The sequence below is a fragment of the Camelus dromedarius genome, chromosome 35 (assembly GCF_036321535.1).
Source record: "Camelus dromedarius isolate mCamDro1 chromosome 35, mCamDro1.pat, whole genome shotgun sequence".
NCBI classification, from domain to species: Eukaryota; Metazoa; Chordata; class Mammalia; order Artiodactyla; family Camelidae; genus Camelus; species Camelus dromedarius.
The window spans coordinates 7,475,350-7,488,013 of NC_087470.1; the positions used below are offsets into that span (position 1 = coordinate 7,475,350).

Below are 12,664 nucleotides of genomic sequence, written 5' to 3' on the forward strand. Positions count from 1 at the left end.
ATATACACACACAAACATATATATATTCAGTGCTGTTCCAGAAGGTAGATTATTACCTACATTTTTCAGATATACTGGAGGTACAAATACACTAATAAACATTTTTCAAAGACATTAATCCATGCATAAAGTCTCTACCAGTTTAGCTATTTGCTTAGTTTCATCATTTATATTATAGTGGGCCTCATGGTGTTAGATATGAATGCAAAATGGTCTATTATGTCAGGCCCCAGGTTGTTAAACACTCCCAGTGAACTGGTAAACTTTTCAGAAAATTGCATTGTCATAATACTTGTCAACCACAAGCAAATATTAAGAACTTACTTCTTCATTGAGCATTGCTAATTGCAGGATAATTAGTTGAAGGGTTTTGTGACTTAAAGAAGCAAAGTCCGTGATCTCTCTGGTATCATAGACACAGTTATATAACAGCCTTAGGAAATAGAGATAGGAAATGTTAATTAAAAATGAATATTTGGATAAGTACTAGAACAATATAAATCAGACATCCAGGAAGCTTTTCATATAGAAATACCAGAGAAGAATGCCATAGAGGTTTGAAAGATTTGGAAAAAATTTGTAAATTGAGCTGGAAATTTGACATATATTTTTAAAGAAGGAAGGGATATTGATTTGGAATTGGATCAAACATCTACCTTCTTTATGTGATTTAAAGGACTTTTCAAACATTTCTTCTTCAATGATTTGATGAACTTAACAACCACAACACAAGTTTTCAGTAATTCCTGTTAATCCACTGAAGAACTTCATTCTAACTCAACTATCCACATATATATGAGTTTTATGTTGTTATTAGCTTCTACTAGCAACCATCACCCATAGCTGAATAAATAATTGTACAACTATTTTGATGTCACAATTTACAATATTCTCACTCTTACATTTGAACCTCAATATAATGTGAGTTAAGGAGGACATGGTATATATTTTTTCAATTTTGCAGATGAGAAAAATGAGCATGGCATCTTGAATCAGATATACTTGATTTCAAATTGTGGCTTTATAACTTACCATCAATTTGCATTCCCATGCATTCTTCAGTATTTTTTAAATAAAATTGTTTTGAACAGTTAAATTAAATAGGGGAGGTAAAGCTGTTAGTACAGTCTAACAGATTAAGAAATGGTAGTTATTTTGTTTTAAATTTAAAGCGAACATTTTCTCACTCTGTCAAGTTGAATGCTAAATCTCAATCATTGAGGTATTTTAGAATTTTTGTATACTAGACAGTGTATTCATAAATATTCATGCAATTTAACTTTTAAACCCTGAGCTGTATGTTTTGGCACATATTCTATTCCCTATGTAATGACAAAGACATGCGAGTCCCAGTCATTAAATGGGGTTAGGTGAGGCAGAAAGGAGAAATGACACTGACCATTTTTGTGAACCACAGATGTTTACATTAAGCTGATTAATATTTTCATAATTCACAATAGATTAATTTATTGTGGGTTGCCACCTCCAGCTCTTTTATAAATCAAATTATTAAAATTGTATTTAATAAATCATTTTCATTTTCTAAAAATATGTAAAAAATTTAGCTGTCATATTAACATATATTGTGAGTCCACAAAGGAAGATTTTTTGAACTCTAATTCCCATAATACAGAAAGAGATTTCATACATTGAAATACAGACAGCCTTTGAAAACATTTGTACATCATTATTAGATAATAAGTTTAAGGCAGGTGTCATCTCTTCATCTTTATCAATCTGATCAAGTTTCTCCAAATATTGGTCAAAAGAAGAATCTGAGTCTATAATCTTATTCCTGTTTCCTGCCCTTATAAAGTTTTAGTTTAGTTTCTTTAGAGACCTCTGTTGGAGGTACATATTTCATGTTAACAACCTTCTTTCATCTCTCTATATATTTTCTTCTCTCACATTTTATGATTATAGTTTTCATATTATCTTTAAAAATATGAGCAGATTATTCAGAATGATTTTGTAATCAAGTAAGTTAATTATTCATACTTGACCCTAACTAGAAGCAAATCTATAAACTAAAAATGCTATTAAATAATTGATTTCCTGTCTTGTTTTAAGCGACCTGTTCAAACTGTGATTGTTAATTTTGCTGGAAATTTCAATTTAATCTCCTCTAAGATAGTATGCAGTTATTTTACTAGTTTCTTCTCTCCCTATCATAAGTTTTTAAAACAATTTTCTAAATGTATTATTGATGAACTTTACCTACCTATCTATCCATCTATCCCTTTCCTTCCTCAGGATTTAACTCATTTCTCATTTCCACCCTTCTGCTTATCTGTTGTGGACTGAATTGTGTCTTTCTAAAATTCATATGATGTCATATGATGTCCTAACCCCCAATGTGATTGTGGCCATACATAGGACACTTATGAGGTAATTAGTTAAATTAAGTCATTAGGGTAGGACCCTAATCCCACAGGACTTCTGTCTTTATCAAAAGAGGAAAAGATACCGGTTCTCTCTCCATGTACATACAGAAAAGGGGACATATGAAGACACAGAGAGCAGATCATCATCTACAAGGCAGAAAGAGAGGTCTCCCAGAGACCAACCTGTTGGCAACTAGATATCAGACTGCCAGCCTCCAGAATGGTATGGAAATAAATGTGCCTGTTGTTTAATCCACCCAGTCTGTGGTATCTTGTTATAGCAGACTGAGCAGTCTAATCCTATGCAACCAATTTCTACCACCCTTTCAGATTTCTGTGTAAATATTACCTTTTCCAAAGCCCTTTCTATCACATCCATTTTCATCAACAACACATTACTAGACTTGCTGCATTTTTATATGTTCTAGCTAATACTGTTTTGGATTTCTGTCACCTGTGACTGATTTAGAAGCTTCTTCAGTTTAGAGACTGTTTCCCACCAATTAAACATCCTTAAGACCTATCACAGTGAGTGGTGAATGTTAGGCTACAAGAAATATTTGTTGAAGTGCATTTTTGGAGACATATCAGTACCTGGAAGGCTACCTATCATAAAGTTGTCAAACAATTGAACATGTTCAATTTAACTTGAACTGAAGTTCTAAAGATATTTTTATGTGATAAAATCATGGGGTTCTTCTCACCAGTGAAGTAAAATAGCTACCAATGAGAGTATTAATTATATTATGCTATATCAACTCAATATACATTTAAGTGGCCTCTAAAAATAATGATTATGAACTCTGTGTAGCATTGTGGAAATATTATAATAAACTGTATATGAATTGCATGTAACATAATAGAAACATTATAATAAAATGGAAAAGACAGGAGGTGAAATTGCTCATGAACTATGATTCCAAGATTTAACAGATTGAAACATGAGAATATTTAGAGAATAATTGTTATAACATATTGTCAATATGAATATTTTCTCCATTTTCCAAATTTCTGTGTTGTTTTCTGTTTTCACCATTAAAATATTAAATTTACTTAAAATTCAAGGAAACATGTGAGTAGCATAGATAATACGTATTAGAAGAACATGTGTTAAAAAGGTGAAATAGCATGGCAGCTGGACTCGTGGGCATGGGCAAACTGGATGGAGTTAAATCTAATATTTAATGCTTACTAGCTTGATGATCTTGAAGAAGTGATTTGCATGCTCTGAGATTTCACCTCCTTGTCCTTTGAATAAGAAATGATATTAACATAATGCCCACCAAAGAACTAAGACTGCTGGAGTATCAGGAGTGCTCTTAAATGCCAGCTAATAATTTCCAATACAGTGTAAACTCTGTGAGGCTAGGGACCTGTGAATTCACTACTATAGATTAGTGCCTGGCATTTGGTAATTTTATAATACAACTTTACTTATAGATAAATGAATAAAAGGGTGAATGTAATGAAGCTAATAGAAAAGACTTCATAGAAAGTCTAGGAATTTTGAAGAAAAGAAGAGCAGGACTTTATATACATATACGTGCATATCTATCTATAATTTCATTATATGCCTGATGTCTAAGCAGATAACTAAATAAACAAACACTTTCTGCTTCCAGAAGAGAATTAATCCAATTTTCCTTTAAGTTGTTTCCTGAGTAAGATAGTTTTTTTTCATAAACTGCTTTAACCCATAAATTGTGATAATTTACTGTGTCTCTGTTCAGAATGATTTTCTTGTGATAGGTTAACTCAGGTTCTAGTAGAATCAGCCATGGTAAATATGTAAAATAAAATTACTGTAAGAAAGATGAATAACATTGGTAAGATCATTTAATATTTTTGGAAGAGAAAAAAAGCAGAAACTGCCTAAAACTTAGAATGCCCCAAGGAACAAGCTGCATTCCCTGCTTTCAAAATCCTTCTTGCTACTTCTGCTCAGTGATGGCACTGAAATTCACTGATGCCTCTGCACACAGTTTTCTTTTTTCAACCTCAGGTCATATCACATTTACAGTTTACTGTCTTAAAAACACATCTGGAATGCACCCAGTGTATTGATTATCTCTCATATTTAATTGAAAAATATAATGGACTTGGAAGGGAATAAACCAAGTGGTGGGCAGCTTTCTCTATCACTTTTTCTGTGTGTAGCACAGCAGATATATCTAAACATTTTCAGGATAAAAGGAGATTCGAGTGAGCCACTCAGTGATGTCATAATAAACTTCCTCCCCATGCACACATAGGAGTGTAACACTGACTTACATGTGTTCCAGGAGATAAACCACTCACCCATTTTTTAGGAAATAATTATGAATGGAGTAAGTCAAAGTGTGTCTCCCTGTCCCCTCTCCAGCCCTTAATAATATATTCATACATCTATTGATTCAAAAGGTTTGTCATTCAAATATATATACTATGTATTCATCACACATTTTCTCTATACTAAAGGTCTGTGGAATTTTTGCATTCCAAGAACTTACATTCTAACTGGGAGAGAGACACTGTAAATGAAAAAAAATAAGTAAAGTAATTTCAGAATGCAAAAAATAAAAAAGTAAAGAAGAAATAAGGGGCAGAGGTATAGAGTGAGGATGTTTTCATGGCTATTTTAGAGCTAGTGTTCTGAATGTCTTCTCTTAGGGAGTTACATTTCAAGCTGGGGTGTGACAAATGGACACTCAGCCACAACAGGATATTGGGAGAAGAGAATGTCAGGCTTAATTTCCAAAGAGGATAGTGGCTTGAGGTTTCCAAAAAATTGAAGAAGAAAGGGAAGGAAGGAAGAGGGAGAGAGAGAGAGAAAGAGAGAAAAAGATGAGAAAATGTTAGTGGGATTGAAGAAAACCATGACAAGTATAATGGGGTGGATGTGAAGGAATAATATGGGTTCAATTTGGCCATGAAAAAGTCTTAGGTATTCTTCTAATTTCAATTGATCTTCAGTGGAGCATTTTCTCTAAGGCAGCGATATTATCTATTAGATAATTTCTTAAAAAAATTACACACACACACACACACACACACACACACACTACTCCAACATCTTTTGTCTTATGAAAAAGTTGTCTAGACACAGAGATAGGACACCATATACTGAAAGATGTCCAAAGGAATCAATGTGAGAACTGAATTGTGAAAGCTTTGAGTTCCAGTCCAGATGAACAAGAGGAAAAAAGCACTTTTTAAGTATTTAAGTATTGGTGAATCAACTTTACACTAACATTTTTTAACCCTTGATTTTGTCAAAAAACATAAATATCAGCAAGATGCAACTGAAATTTTTTGACATCCCTGAAGTTTTAAACAGTCTAGACGTGTTTGCTTAAAGGTTGAGCAAAGGTTGAGAGGTTGACTTCTCAAGTATCTGCATATATTTTATTTACTACAAATATGAAAATTTCTTGTATAACAGAAACAGAATAGAAAGTGGTTCCTCAAAAATATGTTGGTGTATATTTGTAAAATGTCTACCATTTATTGGACTATTACACTCTTCTGCACATATTTTAATTTTTCAAGAATTCAGATTTGAGGAAGAGGGTAGAGTTCAGTGGTAGAGTGCATGCCTAGCATGCACGAGGTCCTACATTCAATCCCGGACCTCCATTATACAAACAAACAGACCAAATTACCTTGGTCCCCACTCACCTCAAAAAAAGATTGTTTTAAAAAAAAATTCAAAATTTACATTGACACTAACAGGGAACTATTATCTTGTTCAATTTCCTTTTGAAGAAAATGAGTTTCAGGGAGGCTTCCCCAGCTCATTTCAGATAGCAAATGTCGGGGTAGGACTAGATCTGAGCTCAGGTCCACCGAATTATTCTGCTGTCCCACACAGTTTAAACCATGGCTTCTTTCAAAGCATGCTTGAGTATTCAGCAGTAGAATGTGGGTTTCTTTTACTGTGTGGCTTACTCTGAAAACAGTAAAAGCACATAAAATTATGAAAAAGAGGAAAGAAAATATATACATTGCTTTTTTGTAATTTTTTAAACTACTCTATATCATTCTTCTCCTCATCCTCTTTTCTATTGTCCTTTCTTACTTAATGGCTTCAAACTTTCTTATGTCCCTTCTTCATGTCCTTTTTCATACTGTGCTTTGTTTCTTTGTGGCATAAGCCTTTATTCTTAGATCTACAGTCTTATAGTACATTTATGAATATATCTTATCTTTTTAAGAGAAAAATATGTAATATATATATGATCATAGAATAGCAAACTTTATAGGACTCCTAAATCTATAATTTTATACAAATATTTTTGTCATTTTTAAGCTTATAAGCAAAATCTCCATGTGAATAGTATATTTGCAAATACACAGACACCAAATATAAAATGATATAATTTAGAGTTTTTATATATTAAAAGCTATGGAAATAAGCCAGAAGCAAAGTGCTTATAATTGTTGTCATGGCAGAGAGAAAGTTATGTAGTTTACATAGCCTCAGATCATCTGTTATCTGAATATGAACCAAAAACACTCTTTAAAAGATCCTGGGCACATTAATGGAATCATGATTTCCCCTAAAAATAAATAAACCTATAGATTAATATTACAGGAAACTGTGTAAGAGGATATAGTAAAATATTTATTCAATGTTATTTAAAAAAAATACTACTTCTGTTCTACCACGTGAGGACATCCAAGTATCAAGAATTTGAGTGGAAAGAACAAAGGAAGAAAAATAAATAAGTAGAAAAAAAGCTTGCAGTCAATTTTCCTAGAAGCAGTACCTTTTTCCTGGGCTTGGCACTTTATAAAATACAATTGTCTATGCCTGCTCTTCAAATAGGATCATTTATAAACATTGTGCAAATCTATATTATGAATTTCATAGCTCCTGCCAAAATTAAGGATATTTTCTTACTTTGAAAAACACCTCATTTAATTGTTTTAACTGCAAAATTAATGAAATTCAGAACATCTAAGAAAAATTACAAAACAAATGACCAACATATTTTATAGCACCTCCTATTCAAGAGATGGAATCTGCATCTCAGTTCTGTGAATCTGGGCTTGTCTATGACTTGCTTTGACCCAGAGAACCTGACAGAAGTAATGGTTATCTTTTTAAGTTGTTAAGTTTCCAGGTGTTTCTTTCATTCAACACAAAATAACTGATACAACACTGACCAACAGGAATTGGACAAAATTATTTCAATAAATTTTCCCTGACAAATTAAATATCAAGTGATATCTAGATATTAAGTTCACTATTCATGCCCCCTGCCAGAATGTGGCTTTCTTCACCTGTCTAGAAATTCTAGAGACCCTGAGCTGTGGTTGCTTCTTTCTTAGAGAGGATGGATGAGAGTGGACTAGCCTGCTTATAGACCTTGTCCTCTGTCAGCCACATCTGAAGGTAGCTGCTCATCTAAAGGTGGGATTCTGCACTGTTCCTATTTATTATTTTCTCCAGAGCAGAAACTGTGGACCTATGGTTACATGTGATCACAGTCCATGGAAGGACACATCACCATGGTCTTTTAAATAGATATAAAATGTCAACAGGCCTGGCTTATTAACACATACAGGTCCTTAATAAAGGCTTAGGTAAAGATTGATCCTTGAGCTTCAAAAATGAAAGAGCTATTGGAGGTCATCAATGAGAGGATATGACTTCAGCTGACTCATGAGCTGGACCCACCAATCAGAGCTCCTCAACCCCTCCCCTGCCCTTTCCATGTACCTTCTGACCACCTTTCCCACAGCTGGAGCTGTTTTCAAGGACACAGCCTTGAGAAAGCAATGTATGATGGAGACCATCTGGAAAGTACATGTGACTGAATCCAGTAAAGGCCTCCAAATAAACTTTTAAGATTCTGGTTGGCAGGTTCAGAAGTCTATTTGTCTCACAGCCACCCAAGACAAACCTCATATGTAACTTCCCATGCTTATTAAACCTGCCACATACCAGTCTGGAGTGGTTTGCCTCTTTCTTCAGTCTCTCTTTGCACTGTATGTATGGGGTCCGTTTTTGAACCAACAAGAGCAGCTTCATTTCTCTAATGTGGCTATTGGCAGAAACCATAGATTGAATAAAGCACATCTGGTTACTACCTCCATCTACCTTAGAGGGTGGAGGAAGAGGGCAAAGGATAAAGGGCTCCTGAGTTGAGTCCATGATGTTTGTAGAGAGGAGATTGCTCACTGGTTGGTAGTGAGTTCTTGAGTGCATTATCTCAGCTTTACTACTTCAGACAAAGGCAGTGATTTTCGTAGGGAATGGGTGACAGCTGCGGCACTGATTCCACCAGGTTTCCAAGGAAGAGAGGCTGAAGGATTATGCTTTTAAGTGGCTAGGTGGGTTGCTCAGAGTTTTTTATGTATTTATTTATTTTTTTAAGCAGTAGGTCTCCACCTGGAGTAATTCTTCCCTGGGACATTTGGTAAGATCTGCAAAGATTTTTGATTGTCATTCTAGGAGTGCATTGCTATTGCAATCTTGTCTAAGATGCTGCTAAATGTCATAAAATGTACAAGTCAGCATCCCTCCTCACTCCCCCCCTACCACAGACACACACATAAGCACAACCCTGTCCAAAATGGCAATAATGCCAAAGTCCAGAAACCCTGGTCTGGAGGAGATAGGCCTTCCTTCCCAGATCAGGAGCACGCAGGTAGTTTTTGCTCTCAGTCTTTCAAATTGTGTAATTTAATCCCAATGACACTTCTATAATTGAAACAGAATGGTTGTGCTTAAATTTAAACTACTGTATTATAGCAAAATAATGTTATCCTATTTAAAATTTACAGGGAACAGATTTCAAATGATTTAGGGAAGAATCTGTTATTCAAAGGGAAACAATAGGCCCAGGTCCCCAGTGTGGGATTCCATGAAACAATTTACATAATACATTTACCATTTACTAAATGGTATTATTTATTATTATTATATAATTTTAGTTTTATAAAGAAGCTTTCATGTACCTTGTTATTAACAATAGCCCCAAATCACTGCTTAAAAAACTCACCTGTTACCCAAGTTGTAAATGAATCATTTCCTTGTGATGTCAGGGATCTTGGGGCCCATAAAAGGAATTTTTTTAGTGTCTATCAGAGTACACTACAAAACAGATATCATTAAGCATATGAAAAGCAATATAATGCCTTTATTTTTTGAGAAGACTTAAAAGAAAACACTTATTTAATGAGATCCTCACACTGAACAGTATACAAATATATGTGCAGCTTAATTAGGATTAAATTTAAGCCTTTTTTAAGTTGTAATTTAAATTATGCTTTTATGTTAACTTTTTAAAAAATCTATTTACATGTATTTCTGAAATTTGTTTGGATGGACATTTAGTTATATCATATTTACTCTTCTCATTCTTTCTAAAATAGAATCTAAAATAGGTTGAGGGTTGTTTATCATCTGAAAGTTAAAACTCAAACTATAGATGATTTTTAGCTCCTTACGCCGTTCATTATTTCCTCCATTGTGAACTGGCCAAATGCTGTAGTTATTTAGAAGTCTTTTCCATTGTCTCCTGGAGAGAGTGAAAAGAAAAAGAAATGGGATAGGAGAAATTAGCCTAACGCATTGACTTTAAGAAGAAATAAATGTGAAATCTGTTATTGTACAGTTTTGCAGTTGGATAACTATTGTATGAAGTGACAGAAAACCAATTTTTATAGAAGTTTTATACCATTAAATGTATACTTAATTTTTTTGAAATTCTTGTTTTTGCCTTTGTTACTTACAGATCAAAATTTAAAATGAGTGCTTTTTGTTATTTTTTTCTTCTCCATGAAAGTCATTTTGATAATTAGTCCGTTTATTACTGTGTTCCTTGATTTTAAGTTATTTCTGCTTCTTCATTATCTTGATTACATTATCTTATACAGTGACCCAAAAAACTGCTGTTAACCCTTTTATTTACTGATTGATAAGGCAGTGAATATAGTTAGCAGAAATTTTGTAAAAACTGTAGTGTCTCATGTATGTGGAAGAATTTAATTTTATTTTTCTTGAATCTATATCCTGACATTGATGTTGTCATTCAAAACTGCTTTAAGCATTACTTTCTAAATTCTTACATTTATTCAACAAATATTGAATACATATAACACATCAGAATATCCTTAGACAAAGGGATATAATGATTAAAACAAAATATGCTTGCCTCCACGAAGCTTGCATTATAGCATCCTCTATCCTTCTGATTATGGTGTTTCTCTTGATTCTTTCTCAATCTATGCATTCATCTTTTTAACAAATATTTATGGTGTTCTTATGTGCTTGTCTTTGTTCTACATGTTTGGTACATAATGGTGAGATGATTACTATCTTCGTGGTTTTTAAATTAGAATGGGGAAATGAATATTATATAATAAAGGCAGACATGAATACAAAATAATGAGATTTTAATTATTAAGAAAGAGACAAATGCTCTGTAAGAAAACAATCTGGGTAGCAGATTCTTGTATAGAATATGCAGCCCAGTATTGTCCTTAAAGAAGTAAGTCAATATGAAAGCTGAGTGAAGAGAAGGAAATAGCCATGCCCAAGAATTCAAATTCATGTTTTTCTGAAAGAATATCATCACATTTAAGTACTGAGATGGGTAAAAGTCACAGTCTTCAGTACACCAGAGTCCAGTGCAACTGAAATTCAGTGAATAAAAGGAGAGAAAGATATTAGAAGATGCTGGGTGGTGGCCATGATGCTGAAGATCAAGAAGGTGTATTTTAGAAATATAATTATCAGGAATTGGTGATATTTTTTATGTGAGGACTAAGGAATACAGAAGTATCAAGGATGACCCCTAAAATCTGAGCTTAAGCAGCAAAACAGGGGACATAGTTTATGGAAGGAGTGAGATGAGTTTGAAAAATGTGTTAGAGACACCTTTTCTGGCACTAAAGCAGAGATGTCAGGTGGAAAGCTGAGTATAGGCCAAACTTCAGAGGAGGTGATCAGATTGAAGTTAGAGGTACAATGAGAGGTGTCTTGGGCTGCAATTACAAGTCATAAAAACATGTTCCCCAAAGAGTGTCTAGAGAAGATACTTCCAGTATAGATTCAATAGTAAGGTTTGAGTAGAGGAATAAAATCTTGGAGCATGCACTAGGAAATGGAGATACAGAAAAAATGGAACAAAGCTTTGACTTCTAGGGGATTAAGGTCAAGCTGAAGAGATATACATGTATCTGAATAGTTATATGATAAAGATATGTACTAGCTACTAATGGAGCACAATGGAGAAAACATTTAATTCTACTGAGGGTATTTCAGAGGAGAGTTACAGAAGGATAATATGGAGCAATTCTGAAAAATCTTCAAAATAAATAACAAGCTAATAGGACACAGGGAAGAACATTCTGAGCAAAGGATTTGAGATTAAAAAATTCAAAGCATTTGAACAATTGTAAATAGTTCAGCTTAATTACACGGTTATAGCTTGTTTCACAATTCAAGATTTAGGTTAACCTTCACTGATGTACCTGTCCACCTTTATTTTACATTCCTGTAGTAATTAACAAATCATATTGCTTTTGCCCTCTCATTGTCTGCATTAACATTTTCTCTCCTGACTTGTCTTTAATCTGCACACTAAAAAGAGGTGCATAATTCCTTTTTATAATCAAATGCTCATGCAGTTCTATGCAAAGAGCAGATGGTCTACAAATGTATCATTTTCTAAACAACTGTACTCTTGTCCCTTTGTCCTTGGTGGAGATGGAGGTAAAACTTTTAAATAGTTTGAATACCAAAATAACAGTACCCCCCCAAAATATTACAACATATTCTATCCTATCTGTGATGCCCTGATGTAAGTAAAACAATTCAGTGATCTGAAATTAACCTGTAATTAAAGTGTTGAGAATCAATCAGTACAATTTAAGTTTCATTAAACTCAAACACACTCAAAATTGAATCAATTTAGTAGGCTTACTTATTTCCCAGTCCCCAACAGACACAATAATACCAACATGTAACAAGTTCAGACATAAACAGCTTCACTGTTCCACTAACAGAAGTGAGACTACAACTTCCCAATTAGAATAAGGTACACTCTAAATACAAATTAAAAGCAAGACAAGACACTCTAAATTGGAGATCTGCTTGCTGTTGGTGAGAATGCCTTGAAGTATTGTTCTTGATCTATATGCAAAAGTATAGGGACACACACTTCTCAAAAGAGAATACAAAGTTACATCTAACCAATCCATCTTGTGCAGATTTTCCCTTCATTCAGTGCAAGTTTAGAATGTATAAATTATTTTGATCAGAATTCAGCAATAAAATCTTAACTCAA

General features: G+C 33.6%; 1 long non-coding RNA gene across 3 annotated transcripts in view; it reads right to left on the minus strand.

The window, feature by feature from the left end:
- Nucleotides 1-218: 218 nt before the first annotated feature.
- Nucleotides 219-12,664, minus strand: part of LOC135319963 (uncharacterized) — a 66,053-nt gene continuing 53,607 nt past the window's right edge. The window contains exons 3-4 of one of the 3 annotated variants that reach the window (XR_010379062.1): nt 9,822-9,892; nt 219-433 (exon numbers count right to left, since the gene is read on the minus strand). This is a non-coding gene — a long non-coding RNA (uncharacterized LOC135319963). Of the gene's footprint in view, nt 434-9,091; nt 9,466-9,653; nt 9,893-12,664 lie in introns of those variants that run through there. The other 2 variants (XR_010379063.1, XR_010379061.1) reach the window with 2 other exon arrangements.